This window comes from Scylla paramamosain, chromosome 14 (assembly GCF_035594125.1).
Source record: "Scylla paramamosain isolate STU-SP2022 chromosome 14, ASM3559412v1, whole genome shotgun sequence".
Taxonomy (NCBI): Eukaryota; Metazoa; Arthropoda; class Malacostraca; order Decapoda; family Portunidae; genus Scylla; species Scylla paramamosain.
Genome location: NC_087164.1, coordinates 15714923 through 15739922, shown reverse-complemented (window position 1 = coordinate 15739922; position 25000 = coordinate 15714923).

The following is a 25000-nucleotide window of genomic DNA, read 5'->3' as shown; positions in this document are numbered from 1 at the left end:
TGAAATAATCCTTCGTCTTTGTATCTGCAAGGCTTTATGGAAGAAGAATTCGTGAGAGAAAGTTTTGGATGTGAGATGATTAACGTAAACAATGATACAAATGTGAGCTACTTAATTGTACTTCTGCTGTGGTAAAAATTAAGGAATTTCTTTTTTTAAACTTATTTCCACAACAAAGATTTACTGGGAAAAGAGAAATAATGAAATCCATAACTAACTAGCAGTGAAAAGCCTATCCATCCTTCTCTCTCTCTCTCTCTCTCTCTCTCTCTCTCTCTCTCTCTCTCTCTCTCTCTCTCTCTCTCTCTCTCTCTCTCTCTCTCTCTCTCTCTCGTGTGTAGCAGTGCCAGTGCCATTAATCAGTGGGAGGAGAAGTTGGCCAATAAGCGTTGATGCAAGCACTTCCTTAATTTATGGCCTGCTTAATGAAACACTCCTTCACCAAGTAACGTGAATCGATAAGGGATGCAGTGGTATTGTCAAAGAATAGTTACAAATGTGTGGTTTCCCTTGTAGCATTTGTTTGTAAATGAACTTTTTACTTGTTTTTTTTTCATATCAAAATTAACCTTAAAATGATCATTCTCTCTTTATACCAAAGCAAACTGTTAGATTATAACTTCCACATTCGTAACAGCCTCTTCTCCCTTTAGGTATTTTTTTACCTTAGTTAATGAAGTATCACGTTCACTATTTTTGTGTTACGTAATTTTCGTCACTTTTTCATCTTTGTTGAAGCTCTTTGGGTTTGATTATAGTTCACTATATCACGGCCACTTTACATGAGAAAATCAGGCAAAATTCCCGGTACAAGTAAGAAGAGGTAAACATGGCGTGCTTATATTCCCTTCCAGGGCAGGACTGAAGTGGAGGCGGCGCTAGTCACCATATTCGCAACACCTCTACTACATCCAAAAGTCTTTAGTTGAAGTTATACCAGTTTTTAAGGTATCTTTAGGGTTCTAGGGACAAATTAACGAGATTTATATTTTATTAAAAGGAGAAACACTCTTAACAACCCAACTAATCATCTCTGTGGCCTTTGAAAATAGTCGTGGTGAGAAAGCGGAGCGTTTCTGAATTTCGGTGGTAATCAAATGAGTGGTGGGGATGAGTGTCCTTTTATGAAGAGGCGGTTGATGGTCGACGTGATGTTAGTGGAAAATAATTTGCTGTTGGTATGAAAATACTGTTATGTCAATGGTTGTTGCGATGTTGACAGTACTAGTGGTGGTGGTAGTGGTGATTCTTGTCAGGGTAGTCAGCACAGTGATACTTACTGTCCATCCATGAAATACGTCCATACTTTACTCTCGTTTTCTTTTGTCATGTCAATCCTCTGTCATCCCTCTTCTCATTCAGCTTGCCACCTCATCCTATTACTCTTTTCTTAGTCTTCCAGTGCTTGGCTTACATCTTTTCACTCCCCTTCAGCATGTCCTAACTCATCTCAGGATTCACGGTGATCATAATCCCTCAAGGTTAACGTGGCGTAAGACTATTGATCCTTCGAAGAAACGTGGTTTAACGCCTCGCACTCTTACAGTCGTTCCCAGAGAGGGCACGCCGATGATGCCTGGCGATAGTTCCCCTGGGCCACTTCACCCCCACTCTAATGTGCTCGTTTTTTTTTTTTTTTTTTTTTCGCTTAAGTTTAAGTTGCCCTTATTGTTTGTCATGTCCCTCTATGTATTTTTGGTCTTGTTCTTTGTTTTTTTAAATGATTGGAGGTACAACTGTAAGTGTAAGCGTTGTGGTTTGTTTTATAATTCTTTATACATGCAGATATTCTTATGAGTAATAGATAGAGTAATAGATATGATAGATATAATGTACGTATGAAGAAGAATTATCCATATCCCTTCTTTCTTTATCGTTTTTTGTACACTTTTCACTACTCTCGTTCTCCTCATTCTCCTCTACTGTTTCCTTGTATTCCTTGTCTTGTCTTTTCTCATTTTCTAAACTTCTCTTTTACCTCCCACCTCCGTACCTCGTCACCTCACTTGCTCACTTCTCTCTCTCCTCTGCAGCGCTACACTTCTCCCTTCACTGTTCTTGCCCGTCTCCTCCATGCCCCTCAGCGACACCCGGAGTTATGGGTTAGTATCAGCCGTAAGTTGGAGGAAGGGAAGTGGAGGAGCCTCGAGAGACTTCAAGGACTGTTCTCTGCTTCATCGTGTGACTGATGGAGGTGGTGGTTGTGATGGGACGTGTGTGTGTGTATGTGTGTGTGTGTGTGTGTGTGTGTGTGTGTGTGTGTGTGTGTGTGTGTGTGTGTGTGTGTGTGTGTGTGTGTGTGTGTGTGTGTGCGTGTGTGTGTGTGTGTGTGTGTGTGTGTTTATTATCCTTTAAACAAAAATATTTAATTGTATGATGAATTCTCTGAGATAGAATAGTGAGAGAAGTCGGGGCTTAGCTAGTTCTTGGAAGGCAGTGGAAAAGAGGATTAGAGGAAGGAGAGTAAAGGGAAAATAAATGTGTAGAAGTAACAGGAACTCGAACACACAGGAAAGAGAATAGGGAAGTTAGAAGAAGGAGTTGTATGGGCGGGGAGTAATGTAACAGGAGGGAGAGTGACACGGTTGTAAATATAGGAGTGGGTAAGAAGAGCTGCCCCGGTTGTAGTGTTGTAGTGTGAGAGTATTTGGGTACAAAGTATTTTGTTTCTATCTATGCCAGATCCAGACTTTTATTTCATTTATTTATTATTATTATTTTTTTTTTTTTTTTTTGTATTATAATATGGAAAAATCAACTAATTCCATAGGCTCACAATGCAAGTTTTATGTTGTAAACAAAAGAAAAAACGAAACCCCATTCATTTAAAGAAAAATATCTACATGTTTTGCATATACTTTATTTCCTGTAAATTTCAGTAATCTTATAATATGTTCGTGGCTCTTTGTTCTACATTTTTCCGAATTGATTGATCGGAAAATCCTTCTCGATGTGATTCATGTATTTTCTTCTCACACGTCATTCAAGGTACTTCTGTGTGCCGTTGGTTCGCTGCGGCAACAGGGAATTAAAGCAGTAGTGTGAGCCCGACGGATCTTCACGCTTAGTAATTCCGTTTGCCGCGTGGTCACGTTTTGACTGACGTGTGGAGAGTGTAAGAAAAGTCTGTCAGGGTGAACGTGGTGGAAAAAAGATATGTATTCTTATGACTTTATTTTCATGTACGAGTATATGTGATTTAGTTTAAGCAACCGTGTTATCATATTTTTCACGTGACTCTTCAGAACTACGTAAAAAAATGAAAGAATATACTAGAAAAATGCCATTCAGGTCAGGTTGCAGGTCAGTCACAACGATGATGAGCCGTTATTAATTTTTGTATTTTTTTTTTTTTTTTTACCCTTGGGAAAAAAATAATAGGAACCTTTATATTTTTTTTCTGTGTGTGATCATAATGGCAGGTGTAAATTAGGGAAAGAAAATATGAAAGAATGAAGGGATGAAAGGTGAAAGAATGATGAGAAAACAAAAATAATAGTGAAAAGGAAAAGACATGCGGATGATAGCTTCCGTGGTGGTCTTCATTATACTGATATATTACTTTTACTGAAGGAAATATCACTTTCAACCTGATTTTTCTCTCTTACAGAAAAAAAAAAATTACTAAAAATATATAAATGGATGTAATATTTATTATACGACCAATAGATATTTTACTGAAGGGAACACTGCTACCAGCGAGATCTCTTTTTCTCTTCGTTTAGATTGACCTAGAGAGAGAGAGAGAAGAAAAGAAATGTTTGATTAAAAAATATGAATGGGTGTAATATGGCGCCTTCCGTGCCACGTCCCCCGCCCTGGCTGTGTCGGGGTGTCGCGTGTGTGTCGCCTGATTACGCAGTTACTCCCTATCACGACAACCTCACGTCCCAATATTGTAATCATCCACATTATGTTAGTGGGATATATTCATTTTTTCGTATATTTCCTATTATTCTTTGATGTTGACTCAATTATTCATTTGTTGCTTTTTTTTTTCTTGTATGTCGTATATAGCAGATGCATTTTTTTCAACAGTTCGAGTATAACGTGCATGTAGTTATATGTTTCGCCTGTGCTGTTATTATATTGTATTACGGAAGTGTTTACGGCTGTTTCCTAAGCCTTTATTTTTGTATGTATGTATTCTTTTTAACTGACTGATTTGGCCGACTTAGCAGACGAGGCATAGTTTCCAAAGAGAAGGGACAACTAGAAGTTAAAGTAAAAGATAAAATAGCGTAACGTTTCCACACCAAGCCGGGTCACTCTGCCGTTTCACCCTTTTCACCTTCCTGTACCATTTAAATCTTTCAGGAGAGCATCTGGTCAACTCACGAATTAAACTGCCTGGTGTATTTGGCAACTTTTCCCTGCGAGCGTTCACGATGAGAGGCACTATACACTACGTTCTATGTTTAACCCTTTCACTGCTTTAGTCGTCTTTTGTTAACATTTAAATCACTATAATAAACTGTTTGGATGGACATAAAGGAGAAAAAAAATATTAGGTTAATTTAATCTTTGCTAACTCTCTCTCTCTCTCTCTCTCTCTCTCTCTCTCTCTCTCTCTCTCTCTCTCTCTCTCTCTCTCTCTCTCTCTCTCTCTCTCTCTCTCTCTCTCTCTCGGTAATCATAATATTCATGGGTGTCACGTCGCATGACACTGTAATCCACCAAGTCGTCACTGGCTCCATTTCCTCTTACATCAGAGAACACAATGGCTTCGCGTGCCACCGGGCGTATATTCACCCTGACAGAATCTTGCAGCTCTTCTTGTCACTGGGCTCGGTGTGGCTTGACGGCAATGGAATGTATGTACTTCTAAAAGTGAATGACCATCACTTTTCTTTTCCTGTCTGTCATTTACTGGGAAGTTGAGTCTTGTGCTCGAACTTTCTAGGAATAAAATTTGCCTTACTGAAGCGAACAGATGACAGAGTGATGTGACCATACGAATTTTCCTATTTTATATGTATTATAAGAAGGTGCAGCTTTTGACTCGTAAGTTCCCAGGGTATGCGTGACCAGTTACGTGAATTAATAGAGTTTATAAATAAAATGTTAATTGTGAAGCAAGGCAATATAGGGCTATCTGTCCGTGCGATGTTTCTTAACAGTTCTAACAATAAGCTAGAATTACGAAACCACTATCAAGTTGCGTGAGAACGACGGAAACAATGCCAACAAAATCATGAAGCACTTAGAGCGTGATAAATGAATTCTCACGAACAGAAAAATCATTTGTGTTCATGTGTGTGTTGCGGAAAGGCGAAACTTAAATGGCGGTGTTATCAAGTAGTGCCGGTCTTGTTACTAGTAACGAATGTGGTGGAACACTAGTGAATCTTGAGAAAGAGGATTTAAGGGAAGACTATTTTGTAGTTACATGATTGTGGTTGCAAAATTCCATATAAGACTTGCTGGAGCTCCTACAAGCACTAATTATCCGTTGCGCGTCGGAGGTGGCGGAGGACTGGTGCGCAGAAGGCTGGAAGGCTTGTGGCGCGCACATGCTAGTTTGAATATTTTGTCACCTCCACAACGCGCTTCTGGTTGCGCAGGTGTTAGTGTTTTTTGCATACCTGATTGTATTCTTCCAAGACGAAGTGTGGATAAGAGGTACCCTGTAAACATATGGGTGGGGCATAAAGGTCTACGTGTGTTAAAGATGTGAGGCCTGAGGAACGCCTGGCACCTGCCTATTACCAACGTCACACACACACACACATACACACGTCACGACTCACCTGCACCAATCAAATTTATCTCCGGTTTCCCATAAAACAATCAGATTCGTGTACCCTGTATCCCTCCTCGCCTGATCAGTGTCGTCTTGGCTTGTGTTGTGAGTGCGTGAGTCCGTCCAAGAGGTACAGCTTTATTCCTTACGTAAGTTTTATAGTTACGGTTTTATAGTTACGGCATGCATTCATACCGCTGGTGTGTCCTCCATTCAATTTCTCCATTGCGTTCCTTAAAATTTAGAGAACACCAATGGTTTAATAAGTAATAGCAGTACTTGGTGGTGGTGGGAGGGAGCTTGTGCGCGCATGGAGACGGACTGCTGTGGTGCACTGTGGGCTGCCTGCCTTGGTCATGGTGCTCTCGTGTGCCCGCCAGATGCTAGTGGCAGGGACTGCGTGAAATGTAATTATGGCCAACATTGTTTAACTCGTAAGTGATTATGTATCTACACTTGTATCATTTTGTGAAATTTGAAAATTGCATTACTTTGTGTTTTCCTGAAGTGATCATATTATTTTTGCGGCGGTGGGGGGTGACGTTGGTAGCACTGTGCCGCCGGTTAGTGAAGTTAGGCATTGGCAATGATGCATGAGCTGAAAGCTGAGGCAGCTTGGACAGACCGGAAGTGGCATGGAAGGTGATTGGTCGGGAGAGCAACAGTGTGCTGGCTAATCACGGAGGGACCGACCTTAAATAAAGAACTGTAGCAGCACCCATGAGAGAGAGAGAGAGAGAGAGAGAGAGAGAGAGAGAGAGAGAGAGAGAGAGAGAGACCGTTTCCCGTCTACGCAACACCTGTGCCGACAGTCTGCAATACGCTCTCCTTTATGTTAGGCTACGGCGCTAGTCGCCCGCCGCTGCCACTACGTGACTACACCCTGGGGCATGCTGTGAGGATTGTGTGTGTGCAATCTGAGACAATGACTACCTGACGCTGATGTATGTGTGTGACACCTGCTTGGTCTGTTACGGAGTAGACATAGGAAGAGACAATGGTGAGACGCTGTTGGCGAGCTGTGACTCTGTAGTGTGGTGTGCAGTGCCGCTGTTAGGTGGGACGCACTACCCAAAGACATAGACGCTTTGCTGAGTGAAGCCCGGTGGTACGAGCCTTACTTGTAATGTAGCGTGTTAGTGTGCCTCGTGTCCTGTTCTGTGTGGACAATAAAGACAGGGGTGCCATTGAGACTGTTTTGCTGCCCCTCCCTCTCAGTAGTCTGTTGAGTCCAGACAGGTGTCGTATGCGTGTGCCTCGCACCGACTAGCCAAACGAACCCGTCGTGGATCCCTGCTGTGTGTGCTGACCGCCCTGGGCTGCTGCAGTGGTAAATGTGTACACGACCACGCCTGAAGGTTGGAAGGGGTGTACACAACAATATTAATGATAATGTGATTAGTATATCTATTATCCTAGTAATTAAAGTGTGGTCTCTCTTACTTCCCTTTGTTTTTAACACTGCAATAATGAAATATCAAATCAGTAATATAATTTATCATTAGTATAATGATAATGACTGCTGCTCCATCCACTTCCGCCTAAAACAGGTGCAGGCAGACGTGAATGTCTGGGCCACGTGGACTGTCGTCTTGCCAAGCTTTTATGGTAAGAGTACGATGGACTGAACCCCGCTGAGGCCTTCATGTGACCCTACAGCCAGCGTCACCACCACACCACCGTCGCCTGCTCCTTCACTCCTGCAGGGACCACCAAGGCCGCCATCACTGGCCATCGCTGCAGCGAACGCTTCCTTGAGAAAGGTAAACAAAGGTTTTTGTTATGTTTTGAATTTCCCAGTAAAAGCAGTAGATGAAGAAATAATTGAATATTGTTTGCTAATCGTTGTCCTTCGCGAGTGTTGTTCCCCAAACGTGTACACGTCGCTCTATTACCTAGGGACCTAAAGAATTCAGGTTGATCATGGATGGCAGTGTGTTGAGGAGGGCATAAATGATGCACATAGTGCCGCCATTTTAGTAAATGTGAAATACAAAGAAAAGTCATGAAGATAAGTTTTGATTTTGTTTGAGGTAGCTCAGCCGTTATTTCTTTGATTCAAAGTTGACAATAGATTTAGTACATTTTTTTTTCTTTATTCTTATCCCCCCCACTCTCTCTCTCTCTCTCTCTCTCTCTCTTCTCTCTCTCTCTCTCTCTCTCTCTCTCTCTCTCTCTCTCTCTCTCTCTCTCTCTCTCTCTCTCTCTCTCTCTCTCTCTCTCTCTCTCTCACCATCTTTTAATGAAAGTGATGAAGCGTCAAAGCATGGCATGACATATCGTGAATCTGAAGCGAAATATTCGCGTATAAATTATTCATTAATCCTAATGACGACTAAAATAATTGTATTTAACAGTACGCGATGGGATGAAATAATTGATAAACACCAAGTAAATGAGCTGATATGATTCTGCGCGTGTCATGATTTGTTACATAAGTACGCTAATGATTTATGCATGACCTCTGTCGCAGCGTATTACTGTGACTTATAAATAAAGCTATAAAGCAGGTTATAGAAGAGGAATGCATAGAAAAAAAATGGTAACCTGTCCTGCTTAATGGGTTATGTTACTTGCTGAGTTCAAGTTGAGAGTTTAATGTGAGTCTTGGCAATGTTTGCAAGGAAGTTTTAAAGGAAGAACTATTCCAAGACGCCCAGACTTAGGGAAATTAATCGTGTTAAGGAAGCATTTGAGTCACAGAGGTTTAAATACACAAGAGGGCGACAAGTACACTAACTAGGAATGATGTATTAGGCAGCAATGTGCTCCTGAGTTCTGGAATCTTAGTAAGCAGCATGGAGCGGGAGATGTCTTTTGAAACGTAAACTAGTGTTCTTTTCTCCCATTATTAAAACAAAGTAATTTGAAAGTGCAGCGGTCCGACGGATGAAAAAAAAAAAAAAACACTTAAAGGCCTTTACTCTGAGAACCTGCCCTCCCTTCCTCTTCCCATTTCCTCCACTTTGTACCTTTCATTTCTTACATTCCATTTTTTTACTCCTTGACACTCCCTCTCCATCTTCTTTATCAAACTTTCTGTGTCCACGTCTTACTCGATGGAATATTTCTGCCCCTCTCGTCGGTTCTTGCTTGGCTTCATTTCTGCACTAACAGCTGTTTGATTTTTCTCTTTTGTCCAACTCTTTTTGCCTTTATCTCACGTGTGTGTGTGTGTGTGTGTGTGTGTGTGTGTGTGTGTGTGTGTGTGTGTGTGTGTGTGTGTGTGTGTGTGTGTGTGTATAGTTCACCAAGGTCTTGAAAATGGTGTGCCGGACTCGTAGTCGCCAGCACTGTCTTCAAGGTCAGAGGTCATGTGAACCGATCTGTGGATAAGGCTGAGAGCTTTCAGGCAGCACACAGGAGGACAGTCACTGTCCACTCATCATAGAGAGAGAGAGAGAGAGAGAGAGAGAGAGAGAGAGAGAGAGAGAGAGAGAGAGAGAGAGAGAGAGAGAGAGAGAGAGAGAGAGAGAGAGAGAGAGAGAGACCTGATCTAAGACCGAGCGAGAACGTGTGTGTGTGTGTATTTTGAATTGGTCGTTGTCGTCACCGTTACTGATGAATTTGCTTAATATATTTCGCTGCTGTTATTATTGTTTTTTGTTTTTTTCTATGATTTTAGTTCTTATTGTCGTTGTTCTACCTCACACTGACTCAGTTTACATAGCTTAGAAATCCATTCCAGAGAAGCATGGATCTTTTATAAAAACACCGCAGTGTACCGGTAGAAGCAAACCTTGTAACACTGGTATCTTATAAGGAATACAATTGTCTCACCAGGCCATGTCGAGGGATGTAGAAAAAGCAGCGCAGGGATCAAAGGTCACTACATTATTATTATCAAGGGACGACACTCCAGGTAGCAAAGTTAAACGTCCATGATTAGTCTTTGACATTGGTCTCTATATTCTTCACCGAAAATTCAACATCAAAAGCGTGCCGGAGCTTCAACACAATGCAGCTTACAATGCACGCAGGTGTACCAGGAATGAAAGAATAGTTAAAAGGTCTTATTCCTGGAACTGCGCCACCACCGTAATTTTTTACTTTCATTGTCCCTCGAGGTCGACATACTTAAATGAAAGACGGTGGAAGATGGCGTCTTGCTAGTGTTTTTTTTTTTTTTTTCTAGTCCTTTTAAATTCAATTATATGTCCCACAGCCAGCTCTTAGTAGTTAAATAAAGAAAAATATATACAGAAATTAATTACATTCCTTAAAAAGAAATGTGGAGGAAAAGTCTTCGTTGAATCTCGAGTCTTAAAGGGACATCGACAAAGGAGAAGGAAAAAACAACAGAGGAGGCTAGTTGAAGGAGTGAAGGGTTTGGGGGCAGACAGATTAGCAGTATTTGAGTTAGTCTTCTCCGTCTTACCTCTAGTGCCTCTATAATACATCCTTCATCCACTTATCCCTTAGCCTCCCTACGATCTTACTACCAGGCACTCACTCCAGTATTTGTTTTGGGCACCTCTGATTATCCATCCTCTTGATATGTCCGAAACACTTCGTCTTCCGTTCTTTTATTGAATGTAGCACTGCCAAAACTCCAACTTCCTGTCTTATCCTCTCATTTCTTAATTTGTTGTCTTATCACTCCCTTTTTTGAGCCTGAGGACTTTCACTTCAGCTGCTGGGGTGTGGCTTTTTAACTTCTTGCTCTTATTTTTATTTATTTATTTATCTATTTTTACTATGACATTGTATGAGCGCATATTGGTTTCGTCTCTTGTTTCTCCGCTTCCTTGCTGGACTTTCGATCATCACTTGCCATTTCCTTTCCCGTCTCCTCCTTACCACAGTCCAGCAGAAGGTTGCTTGGTGCTGGGATCATACGTGATGGCCTGGACTGATTCGTGATTAAAGCTGGAGGGGAGGAGGAAGTGTGAGGAGGAGAAGGAAGAGGAAGTAGATAAAAAGGGTTGCCAGAATAGCTGAAAGGACGGTGACAAAGAGGTATTGACTGCAGACTGAGATACTGAGTGGTCGTTGTTTGTGTTTCTTATCCCATGTGTCGCTTTATGCATATTATAAACATTATACTAACGCGGTGCATAAATGAGAAGCACCCCGTCCCATCTGAGAGAAAGAAAAAGGACTCCCTTACTGTCTGGGTCTTTGTGTCACTGTCATTTATATTTTCCTTGAGCTAAATATTGATATGGGTAAGGTTTGTCTTTGTGTAGATCACAGGAGGGGAAGGAAGGAAGAGAGATGAAGATAACATTGAGTGCAAAGTGTGTGTGAGAGAGAGAGAGAGAGAGAGAGAGAGAGAGAGAGAGAGAGAGAGAGAGAGAGAGAGAGAGAGACGCAGACAGAATGTGCAGACAGGTAGGCAGACAGACAGACAGACAGTTATCTAGACTCGAAGTTAGTAATATTCATCCCCTGTAACTCGCTACCCAGAACTCCTGCCATCGTCCCACTCCCTCGCCTACGGTACTGCATAATTTGCCTGCACCCGCTGCTATTACCGCCATCTCCGCTTCCAAACTACCTGTCTTCCCCCTCCTCCCCTTGTGCGGCTGTGATGTAGCAAAGTACTTATAAACCAGGTCTACATATGCTACTACTTTAACCAGAACACTATCATATGGAATTCTGCATATTGTTACGTCCACCCTCCCGAGAATAACACAATGTATTCGTTATATATATATATATATATATATATATATATATATATATATATATATATATATATATATATATATATATATATATATATATATATATATATATATATTTTTTTTAGTTATTTTTATGTATTTATTTACTTGTTTGTTGATATATGTATCTTTGTGTATTTATATATTTGTCCTATTTTTATATGTATTTTTTATCTAGCTTTTTATTTATTTATTTATCTATCTATCTATTAGCTTTACTTATTTACTATCTATCTGCTTTTTTTTTCTCGCAGAGGACAAATGGTACAGTCAGAGTAAAAAGATTAAAAATCGAAAATGGGAACAAATATTGTGACAGGAAATTGACAAGAGGTGGAGAGTTGAAAGGAAAAAGGACAATGAGAAACAATGAGTTATTAGATGGGAGAAAAACAGGAGAGGAGGAGGAGGAAGAGAAAGAAGAAAGATAAGGAAGGTTTCTCTTCTATTCCATTATACTTTCCTTTCCTATCTCCATCCATTTCCAGCTCCTTATCTTCCCTGTACCCTCATTTCTTATAAAAAAGCCACGTGTGCCACCGCCAAGGGCATTACTGTCGCAGAGCTGCAAGAAAAGAGAAGTTTCGTGGATTTTCTTCGTGGAAAAGATAAGGCCAGAGAAGATTTTTTTCTTTGGTCGGGTTCAGGGAGAGAGAACCACAATTTAAGAGGTGCTGGTAACGGGGTTTTCTTGAAGTCTTGTGGTTTGTGCCTGGTAACGCAGAGGAATTTCAGGGGTGTTAATTTGTGTAGTGTGTGTTTGGATAGGTTCAGTAATTGTAGGATGTCCGTGTCTTTAAAGGTGCGTGAAGCAATACATTTTTTTTTATTTTATTTTTTTTTATAAGTTTTGTCTCGGTACGTTAGTAAATTAGCTTGTGATCGGTAATTTTCTGGTTTTGTTGCACTTACTGTTGCACAGAGCTTTTGCATGCCCCTTTACACACACACACACACACATACACACACACTTCATCACCATATATATAATATATCCAGGGAATTATATTGGCATAGACTGTGCACTCCACTTTTATGTTCCCTTGATTGTGCTCGGCTGGATCAGTTCGATAGATGTTCGTAATTTCCCGTATTTAACATCACGGTTCACGACACTCTAAAGGGCAGAGGCAGGCGTGACAGGCAGGCGTTGTGTGCTCCGGGAGTTCTCTCACGCCATTTGGACTTCGTCGTAAATTTTCCTTACCTTATTATTTCGTTCAACTTTTGCGCTTTTTCATTTAATTTCGGTCTCACCTCTCTATTACCATTCTAACCATTAAGGAAGATAATTCACCGAGGCTCTATTCCACGTACCCAGCCGCGTCCCTGTGAGAGGCTCCCTATGATATTGAACGAACATAATGAAAACATCCTGCTGTGTGCCAACCCGCGTGTCACTCCTCAATCTCAGTCACGGTTTTGGCTTGGAGAGGATAATGGAGACAGCCTTGATGCCTCCGCTGGGAAGACGTGTCTGGCTGACGTGCAGGGAGAGAGAAAGTGTTACAGGGATGACAGGAGGTGGCAGGGGCTTGCAGGAGAGAGAGAGAGAGAGAGAGAGAGAGAGAGAGAGAGAGAGAGAGAGAGAGAGAGAGAGAGAGAGAGAGAGAGAGAGAGAGAGCTGGCTTCCGCAATCTCACTGTCAACCCACGGCCACAGTCTAGCAAGTTACATGGCAGCATGTTCGCTGTCCCTGTGATTCCATTGTGCCCGTCTCCCTGTTTGGTGGACGCACTGTTTTGCGTATCCCATTCTGAGGCTTTGAGTTCTCTCTTTGTAGGAAGGAGTTATCTCTCTTCTTTGAACGCGTGGGGTAGATCACTCTCTGGCGAGGGTAATAATCGTGAAGAAGTCACGAAACCTAAAAATCTTTACTCCCTTTAATCAGAGATCTGCTCCTCCTGCCGGTCTCTTCCTTTCTACCCGGCGAGGCGTGCATCCTCATTTCCCTCCATTTACTCTCCCCTACCTAAATCTGAAATGATTGAAGTTTCTGCATGAGTCTCAGAAAGAGGCCGCCGGCGGTAATTTGGCGGGATTAGGACACTGACCCCGTCTTCTCGAATCACCTCATTCATCTTATTTCCTACACACGCTTCACTTCCTCTCCCATCATGTACGTTTGCTTACTAGGTCAGCTTGATTATCCTGCCAATACTAATAAGTACCTGGAAGTGTTTGACAGCACACATACTAGAATATGTTATTTCACTTAAAGGAAACTCAACATTGTAGTAAAAACATAATACAATAAGTGCTAAGTACTTTTCGACACATCTGAAGTCACAAAGGAACACAATGCAAAGGAAGAAAAACGTGTCGGGACGAAGTTGTTTGTGATCAATTACACGGTCTATATATAAAGTAGATGCACATTAAATGCGAAATTTGTGGAAAACTGTAAAATATTCCGCTATTTGTTGTTCACTATAAACTTCATCATTTCATAGTAATAAAATCACCCGCCACATCAACACCTACCACCAGCGACTAAACACGAAAGCAGCTCAGGTAGTGAAAGACAGGTGTTGATTTTGCACTTCTTTATCTATTGTATATGCACTTTTTATTTATGAAGAGAGTCTGTAATCCACATACGGCACGCACATGCAAATACGGAGCCAGAAACGTCTTGAGCTCACTAATATTAGTAACACCTAGCCATACAACAACGACCTTTGTCTTCCTTTTTCCACGTCTGATCAGCTTCCTTTCTCCTCACTGGATGCTGCTGTAGCGAGGGTAGAAAGAGTGTCTGTTCTTGGAGAAAGTAGGGAGAAAACATACAGAATCTAATGAGGGATACACAAAGGAAGGTGTGCAGACGGTACGGGTAACAAAGGTGCAAGGAAAAGAAAGAGGGGAAAAAGAAAGCGAGACATCAATGGTATGCAAGTGCAAGGGCAGCAGCACTTTGTCCAAAATATAAAAGGGATGTATAGACAAAGATAAAAAGATAGATAGATGCTGCTGACAGATAGACACGGAGAGAGAGAGAGAGAGAGAGAGAGAGAGAGAGAGAGAGAGAGAGAGAGAGAGAGAGAGAGAGAGAGAGAGAGAGAGAGAGAGAGAGAGAGAGAGAGAGAGAGAGAGAGAGAGAGAAAGTCAAGTAGATCATTACACATTCCCAGCAGTGTGTTCTGTTCCTTGCACGTGTCAGCGTTGCATGCCAGTAAAGATGAAAAAAAAAATAATCACTATACTGGAGGAAAAAATCGTGTGCATTTGTTGGCTTTTTTTTCTGAATTGCTATTATGACAACAATTTTAGAAACAGAAATGTAGAAACGTAACTCTTGTAATGCGCGGAAGCTGATGATGAGAGCCAGTGTTGAAGAATGAGAGAGAGAGAGAGAGAGAGAGAGAGAGAGAGAGAGAGAGAGAGAGAGAGAGAGAGAGAGAGAGAGAGAGAGAGAGAGAGAGAGAGAGAGAGTTTACATAAAAAAAAAAAAAAATGAAAAGTGTGATCTTCTCTGTAGATTCGCTGAATATGATTTGAAGTATTTACTTTCGGAAATAAATGTTATTTTATTTTATTTTTCCACGTGGTTGTCATCATCATCGTCATAAGCCGACGCCGCCGCCGCCTCCTCCTCCTCCTCTTGTCACACCATACATATGTACCCAGTGCCAGTGTCTTTCATCCCTTGCTATTCACAGTTGTATCCTCCCGGCATGGTATTTTCTGAACTGTTTTCACTGCAGTGCATGCTTGAAGGAGAGGAGAGTTGAGAAGTCTTTTTTCTTTCATTCTTTCAAGCAGTTTTAAAGGAGCATAACCTCCAGCCCTGGGACAGTTAGCACTAGGTCTGTTACTTTTTTGTTATTCCATGCAATCCTTTGTAATCCTCTTAGCTTTTCTTTTTTTTCACCTCTCTTCCCCTTTGCTCCACTTTGCTCTTTTCTCGCCACACTCTTTTCCCACTCTTCGTGATAGTATTTTTTTCTAGACTTGTATGCTGTTTACTTCAGTTCAGTCATTCCTCCACCTCCTCTAACAAACTGACTCACTAATAATTCCTTTGACTGCGTTTCTGTGCATCCTCTTATGGCTTCCCTTTGCAGTTAGTGAATGCCTTTTTTTTTTTTTTCGCCTATGATTTAGTTGTTTCAGTTTGTTTTCTTGTTTCTACTGTTATGATCACGGGTCGCATCAGAAGGCACGCTAGACTGTCGCTTCCAGAAAGACAAAATCGAAAAAAAAGTTTCATATCGCAAGGCCAATTTAGTTCCGCTATGCCTTGATGCTCTTCGAAATATGAGTATGTGAAGTCATTGAAAGGGAGACAAAAGAGAAACGTGCAAAGAATTTCAAAGTATACTAGTGAAAGAAATTAAATGGTGAAGTGACTGGGCAAGGCTTGATTAGTGAGGCAGAATCGCAAGTGAGAGTAAGTAATAAGTTTTGTGCAGTGAGGCATTAGAGAGGTGGAAGGCACGCAGCTAGCAAGTTCCGAAGAGCAGTAAGAACGGAAATAATGGTAGAAGATACTAAGAGCTGAGATATTACGTAAGAGCATTAGAGACTGTAGGAAGTTAGTTAAAGGAAATGGTGGTGAATTTTTGTTTTTCACTTTGTTTAATAGATGTGTGTGAGTAGAGCTCCACTGCCGCGTGTATGGAGGCGAGGTCGAGTCAGGTCACGTATGATACTATGACCTACCGTAGGGCAAGATTTATGGACACAGGAGTACGTGGGTCCCTATATAAGGAAACAGTAGCTGACGTATCTCAGGTCCCGCGGCAGCCGTGGTCAAGTTAGGTCAGTTTTCGGGGGGAAGGTAGTCTGGTCTGGAGCCGCGGGGCCAGTTTATCCGTGTTTATGGTCACTCGGGGCAGTGTGTGTGGCGCCATAAACTAAGCGTGCCATTATGTTGTGACGCAGAGCCGTGCAGACTCCAGCTGCTGCTTCACCCGTCCACTTTATGGCGGGTTTGTTGATAACGTCTGAAAAATTCCTTTTGTGGAGAATACGGTAGGCAAGCGGAGGGGTGGACAGCCTCCTCTCGGGCGGCTGACGTGCGGCGATGCTGATTCTGGTCTTTTTTTGCGTTAGTAAAAGGGAAGGTATAAATATCTAGGAAGCAGACAATTTATGTTTGGTTTGCGTCATTACAGAGAAACATGATAACGCGAAAAAGGAACAAAATAGTTCTTTTAGGATTCTCTCTCTCTCTCTCTCTCTCTCTCTCTCTCTCTCTCTCTCTCTCTCTCTCTCTCTCTCTCTCTCTCTCTCTCTCTCTCTCTCTCTCTCTCTGTATGTGTGTTATGCGTGCGTGCACATGTGTAAATTTAATTAAATTAAATTTATGCTGGTCTCGAAGTATTTAAATAGTTGGTTAACTTTATCTCTTTTAGGTTTACACACACACACACACACACACACGTGTTACATATTTTTTTTTTTTTCCATATTAGACCATCAACAAAAACATGTTATGTTGGATCTTTATATTTAAGAGCTTTAGAGATGCTATTGAGCCTTTGGCTTTTACGGTAGAACCTGAATTAAAGCATCTATTACAATATGTGTGTCTGTTGCTGTAGTTAATTCATCGCTTTCAGAGAAAGTGCATTAAAATGATTTCTAAACATTATACCCACTTAGTTTATTGTTTTCCTGATGAGGCAGAGTGTAATTTACTGGTGGGTGGAAGCCAGCATGGGAGCCATACATCCATGAGGCTATACGTGCTGCTGTCCACCTGTGAATGGATGCCTGAATGTCTGTCTATTCATGTCTCAGTTTACGTTATTTGCTTTGTTTTGCTTTGTGTGTGTGTGTGTGTGTGTGTGTGTGTGTGTGTGTGTGTGTGTGTGTGTGTGTGTGTGTGTGTGTGTGTGTGTGCGCGCGCGTGCGTGTGCTTGAGGTCATTTTTGCTTGTTCGTTTGTTTGTGTGACTGTCTGTCTGTTTGTCATTTTTTATGTAAGGTGGGCTATGGCGTAGGGTAATAAAAAAAAAAAAAAAAAGGACACCTGAAGGTGTTTGTTCCAATAGTGCCTTCCTTGAGGAACAATAAATTGGCGCTGTACAACACATTAATCCTTCAGCCAACTTGCCTCGCTTATGGGAACCCCGTTTATTAATGCCGATCCCGCTACGTGACGCGAGCCTTTGTAGTTATGTAAGTGTAGTGAGCCAGTACCACTAAAGCGGCAGCAGCTCGTGTTTGTCCAGGCGATTCAAAGCGTCGAGTCCTCAGCTGCGTGATGAGTTATGAATTGATGATTTTCCTCATTACGGATATCATTACTACAATTATCAGTCTAAATGAGTCAACAGAACAAAGACGTCTCCAGTTGTTATACGCCGGGAATTGAAGCATGTAGCACGCCCCGCTGGCTGGGGACGTGATGGTTGGGTGGTCGGGTTACAAGTTCCCACCTCCCCAGCTTAGCCCCCGTGGCAATTTTTCTCTCGGTGAACAGGAAACTCGACACGAAAGACAAGCCAAAATTCTTCTCTCCTTCAAATATTCCTAAATATTCCTCAGGGTTGTGAGGCAAGCGCGGTAACCATTACACCCCTGGCCAGTCCTGATTGTGTAAACTTCCCTGCATCGAAAACATATGTAACATTTAAGGTAATATGCTATTGAAAGATTCTATTAAACCTTCCAGTCGGCTCGATTCTTACACCCACGTGGTTTGCCCAGAAAGGTGACCACAGTTCTGACTGGACAGTAAAAGAGGAAAAGACGAGAAATAGTCATTCATGAACAGCCAACATTGTAGTGTCTCATTGCATCTGAGGAGGAGGAGGAGGAGGAGGAGGAGGAGGAGGAGGAGGAGGAGGAGGAGGATGTCCAGCCTTCCTTCACAGTGAATGGAAGGAAGGTCAAAGTGGGGAAATTTATATTTTTGTTGACGCTGGGAAACTCCGTGAGAGTCTGACCACTCTGCCTTCCTTCCTTCCCTGCCTCCTCACACCCACTATTCCCCTCACTTTATTATCACTACGTTTCCTCTCTCTCTCTCTCTCTCTCTCTCTCTCTCTCTCTCTCTCTCTCTCTCTCTCTCTCTCTCTCTCTGGTTCCCCATCTCCAGCTGCAGGGAACAAATTGGTGATCTTTCTCTCCTGTGTGAGTGCTATTGCTCATCTCTTGCGTTATTTCACCGCCACCTTCGCCTTCCCAGCACGCTGTCACCCTTCCTTCCCTCGCTGCCTCAGTCTGCCACGTCTCCATCTCACTTACGTCACGTGACGTCTTATTTTACTTCACATATTTACCTCCAATTCGCCTGAATCATTTTCTCCCGTGTCCCGATGGTATTTGCTTCAAACCTTCCTTTGCCAGTGTAAGAGGATTTTTCATCGCTTAGATTTCGTTACCTCCGGATGGATTCTCATTCTACGTGTTTTGCATATTTGTTTTCTGTGCTCTTATATTGCTTTCTTCTGTGTATTACCGAAAGTTGAATATCGATATATAAATGTTAAGTGAAGATGGTAAATATACTGTAATGCTGTAACGTGCCATTGCGAGCTTGTGCAACACACAAACACACACACACACACACACACACACACACACACACACACACACACACACACACACACACACACACACACACACACACACACACACACACACACACACACACACAGAACGAGGCTGCAGCACAATAACAGGAGTGGCTGGGGGGACAAAGATAAATGGTCCACACAGGTGGTATATGTGTGGCACAGAAATCCCATCAAGAGAGGTAAACATTTTGCTTTTGCTACAACACCCTGAATTTTGTCAGTGCTTCTTCAGATAACTACACGAGTGCTGACTTGGCCCGCACAGATACGAGGTGATGGATATGTTGTGAATATATCTTAGTTTATATAGAAGTACATATAATTTGCTGTAGGACACACACACACACACACACACACACACACACACACACACACACACACACACACACACACACACACACACACACACACACACACACACACACACACACACACACACACACACACACACACACACACACAAAACAACTAAGTGAAGAAAAAAACAAGTCACATTACAGAAACATGGCCATTTAAGTGAACAATTTACTTCATTTTATTAGGCACACTTCTCTATAACAACAAATATAGGAAAACGCTATATTACCCATCACCGCTGCCTTGGCCTCTGTGAATGGGACGGTTTATTCGCCTCACTGTCCTAGCGCGCAAGTCAGCACAGCATCAACAAGGCCAGCAGAGGCGTATTCCTTGGAGACTTCGATGGATTGACAGGTGATTTGGCTGAGCGTATCAACCACCACCTGCCCTCAATTCAGGAGTCGAAGTGGCGGCAGGATAGACCAGTATATACAAGTACGTGACCGACAGACGCTAAAAATTTCAGCCCTGGGATAGGTTTTATTTCCCTTTTCATCTGTGCGGAAGTATTAACAATTTCACATGTTCACAGCCACTTTAATATGATGCCTCTATAATAAGACATCAAAGAGAGGTACCGAGAATATATTCCCTGCTAACCAGTAAACACTCATGCCTCCGTTATTTCGCGTGATTGCAATATTACTTTGAACACCCACTGTAGTCAAGGACTAATTAACTATAATATTATGCTTTTGATGTACTGATTATATACCGAAGCCAATGCACTTACTTTCTCTCTCTCTCTCTCTCTCTCTCTCTCTCTCTCTCTCTCTCTCTCTCTCTCTCTCTCTCTCTCTCTCTCTCTCTCTCTCTCTCTCTCTCTCTCTCTCTCTCTCTCTCTCTCATTAATTGATGAACAAATGAGTGAGGGAGAAGGGAAATGCTAAAGGGTAAGGAATAATAGATAAATTCTTAGTCATAGATACAGAGTGAGAGTGTGTTACGGTGTGTTGGTTCTTCCTATGGTTTCCACGTATTCTATGCAACTAATAGACTGCATGTTATTATAGGTAAGAATTCCGTAGTCACATTCAGAGCGAGATGCACTGTTCATTTTAGCGACTGATATCGAAATAGGTAGAATGCTTGAAATGAATAAAAAATAAAAAATGTCCTTTGTAAAGATAAATGAATACGTTAATGAGTACTGCAAATATATAAATGAATAAATAAAATACCCATCTCGTAACCAATGCAATTCGCTTTTTACACAATAAAACGAGATACAATTAAATTAAGGACAAAAAAAAACTCATATAACTGGAATATCGATGCAGGTTCAGCAATAATCACCCCGCACACAACCGTATCTGCTTTACACACACACACACACACACACACACACACACACACACACACAACTAAAATGTATTGGAAAAAAAAAACTGTCCAGCTATGCATGGCTGCCTCTACAGTAACGTATGTATTCACTGTGGTAGTGTCCCTGCTCACTGCTGTCCAGAACTGCCACCACCACACCACCACCATCATTGTCACAGCCGCCATCGCCAGCTCTCCACGCCTCTCACTCGCTCACCGGCTCAGATAGTGTTTCTGATTGAACGTGATGAGGAAAATCTGCGAGTTACATAAAATGAAGGGAGTTAGGCGGGTTTAAGTGCTCATTTGTGTTAGGCGTTATTACAGAGAGAGAGAGAGAGAGAGAGAGAGAGAGAGAGAGAGAGAGAGAGAGAGAGAGAGAGAGAGAGACATACATGAATGTTATAACTCATACACAATAAAGAATGAAAAATACACAAATGCACTGAAAAGTACGGTGGAAATGACAGAAGGTGAAAGGATACCACGTGAAATATGTAAAACACGAGCTTTTAGGAGGACGGATGTAGTGTACATACACGCACAGTTATCTGAGGTATTGTGGTGTCGATGCTGTTGTTGTGTAGTGCCATTTGTCGACTGTGTCACGTGAAGCTTAACTCAGTGGTGAACATTTAAGAGAGAATGGAAACACCGGGACAGTAAAGCTGGGAGGAGGAGAGACGATTATCAGGGTTTTGTGGAGGAAGGTAACGCTGGAAAAATAAAAGCTCTGGTGTTGCAATATGAGAGATGATGAAATTAAAAAAGTGTATATTGTAAATGTTGTGATGTACGGTTTTGTGTGCGTGTGTGTGTGTGTGTGTGAGCGAGCAGCAGAAAAGCTATTGAATATTTAAAACAGTATGGTGGTGGCATACTTATGGCAACTCTTATCCCGTCAAGAAAACAAAATCAGTAGTCCATCATCTACCAGTAAGTCATTGGAATTGTCACGATAACTTTCTCCCTTACCGTCTTATTATTTTTATTTTTTTTTACTTTTCTTCCGTGGTATTGAAATAATTTTACATAACTCTTTTTTTACTGTTTTATATCATTATTCATCTATTGCAGAGAAAATAAAATTAAACAATATACGCACAATATACTTAAAACTCAGCTGCTGTTGCCATATTGTTCAGTTCATCACTTCATTGACTTGTGTCCCATTCTGAGATAGTCTGTTCGTGATATCTGAACCATGGTAGCATGACATTGTTGTCAATGGAGGGAAGAGAGGAGGAGGAGGTGGATGTGTGTGTGTGTGCGTGTGTGTGTGTGTGTGTGTAGGGAGTGTCAGCTACACACCTCCTTGCCTCAATAACTGCAGGGTACGTAGTTAACGCAAGCAATGAAGCAGAATTTCTCTCTCTCTCTCTCTCTCTCTCTCTCTCTCTCTCTCTCTCTCTCTCTCTCTCTCTCTCTCTCTCTCTCTCTCTCTCTCTCTCCATCAGTAGGTTGTCGAAAATTACTGTATTCATTCAAGTACCGCCGTCTTGCATGATCAGTCGTCGTCTTCCACTTTTCAGTCAAGATGGAGCTACAGTTTTCTTATTAACATCAACTCTTCTATATCGTGAGGAGAGGAACATCACATGGTTTTGTATGGTCGCATGTTATTCCCTCAGCTCAAACTCCTTCCGCTCACTTGGGTATAAAATTCATGGGGATCATTAATTTTTCGCATCCAAGGTTACTCAGTATTTTATATATAACATGGGATACCGGCATTTATCTTAATACTTGCAGTTCAGTTACCTGTCTCTCTTACCTGATGAGATTCCTGAACCTGGCACTGAGGAGAAGGCGCAGGTAACCACACTTTACTGATATGCCTGCCCCAAATTAATTATAAAAATAGCACTTTTATAAAACTAAATGGTTGGGAAGTGCATCATCTGTAGAAAATTACAAATGTTTTGGTAAATGTGAATCAAAATTAAACAAACGTACGTCATCGTTCCATCACCTTGAAGCTATTCCGATTTGAACTCCTTCGCCCAGTACATGTACATTGTTGCTCCAAACGATGTACAAAAAAATATAACTTCTTTTTTCTCATGTTTTACGTGTCGATAGTAAACATGTTGTTCTCTCAAAGTATTTTCGTCCTGGAAAAACAGACACACAGAGGGAGACAATTTTCTCCCAGCACTGAGACAACACTTCTTAGTCTCATGTTATTTGCTTGTCCACGGGAGGCCGTTGCCTGGTGGCTGTCGTGCTTGTAGTTTTCCTCGACCCTGCTTCATGCACACCAACAACAAGAGTGTGGGCAGCAAGCAGCCTCCGTTAAAAAGCCACAATCGTCATTATCATCATTAATAGTAATTTTCTGTGTTTGCTCGTACCACGTTAGTACCATCAGTGAACATCTAAGAGAAGGATTTAATGTGGGATCTAATGAGGATCTAATGGGAGCAAGTAATGCGACAGCTTATCCGACTCTCTCTCTCTCTCTCTCTCTCTCTCTCTCTCTCTCATCTCTCTCTCTCTCTCTCTCTCTCTCTCTCTCTCTCTCTCTCTCTCTCTCTCTCTCTCTCAGAAGGATATCACCATCGCCACCTCCACACCCACCATCCTGTCCATCATTAGTGAGTATTTACACTAATATTGTTGAGGAGGATTAAATATATACTTTTTTTTTTCAGAACAATTTTCTCCATTTATCGTTGTATCCTGTGGTGCTCAAACTTGAAGAAAATCGTATAAGAAAGAAGATGCTTTCGAAATTATATTAAAGTTTCAGTTTAGAATAGATTTTTGATTGCATGAAATGATACGCCCACTTCATTTTGTTGGAAAAGTTTATTGAATTAGCTCATCCTTTCCGAAGTACATACTACATTTTATAGGTCTTCTTCTCTCTTCTTCTTCTTCTTCTTCTTCTTCTTCTTCTTCTTCTTCTTCTTCTTCTTCTTCTTTCTTTCTTTCTTTCTTTCTTTCTTTCTTTCATCTTTCAATCTTTCAATTTTCTTTCATCTTTCTTTTTCTTTCTTTTCTTTCTTTCAATCTTTCTTCTTTCATTTTCTTATCCTTCTTTCATCTCATTTTTTTCTTCTTCTTTCATCTTCTTTCATCTTTTATTTCTTCTTTCATTTTCTTTCATCTTCTTTCATCTTCTTTCATCTTCTTTATCTTCTTTCATCTTTCTTCTTCTTTCATGTTCTTCTTTCTTCTTTCATCTTCTTTCATCTTTTATTTCTTCTTTCATTTTCTTTCATCTTCTTTCATCTTCTTTATCTTCTTTCATCTTTCTTCTTCTTTCATGATCTTTCTTCTTTCTTCTTTCATCTTATTCTTCTTTCTTCTTCATCTTTCAACCTCTCATCTTCTTTCATCTTTTTCTTCTTCCTTCTTCGTCCTTCTTCTTCTTCTTCTTCTTCATCTTCTTCATCTTCTTCTTCTTCTTCTTCTTCTTCTTCTTCTTCTTCTTCTTCTTCTTCTTCTTTTTTCTCTTCTTTCATCTTTTTCTTTCATCTTTTTCTCTTTTTTCTCCTTTTTTCTTGTATTCTTCTTCACATCAGTAATTCTGACGCGTCTTTGAAGATTACAAAGACTCGGCTTAAAATGAAGCCGTCCTTTCTTGGTTTTTATTTCCTAGAAGTGGATAATCCTGAAAGAAGAAGAAACTTGACTCCACTGTGGACTCTTGACTAGGCTTTCAGGAGGCCCCGCCCTCCCACCTTAATTAAAGAAAGGAAGGAAAAATAGTGCTCTCATTTCTTCAGCCAGCAGTAAGGAATCAAAAGATTTCTTTATTTATTATTATTTCCTTTACTTGGTAACCACTGAAGTATGAATGGTTTAATGACGCACAAGGTTGTCGCTGAGGATAACGTCATTACCTTTTCAACATCGTTAAACATCACACAACACATCACCGTTTTTTCCTTCCGTGCTCTTTCTTATAACGTTTCTCCACATCATGCAGTCCCTTGACCACATTTTATCACGTATTCTTGTAGCATCTCTTGTCATTCTTTTTCAGTCATTGTAACAGTTACTGCTCCGCTGAAAAGGCTAATTTAATGAATCTTCCCTTCCAAATGCCTCACTGTGTACGACTTTCTATAGGTTACCTCTCACCCTTACTCTGCCCACTTTACATATACACGAATTATTTTTATGGTATCCTATTTAGTTAAGTTTAAAGTGTCAAAGATAATTATGTAAATATGCCTAGGTCCTCAATGGTCTATAGTATCCCGGATTTTTTTTTTTTTTTCCAATATCGTGGCCATCAACATACATTACTCACTATATTTTTCTTGCTACAGAGACGCAACAAACGACGGCTTATTAGTATTACCAAGAAGGCGACGCTGCTGGCTGCAAATCAATCCCAAGAAAAAGTAAAGAAAAAAG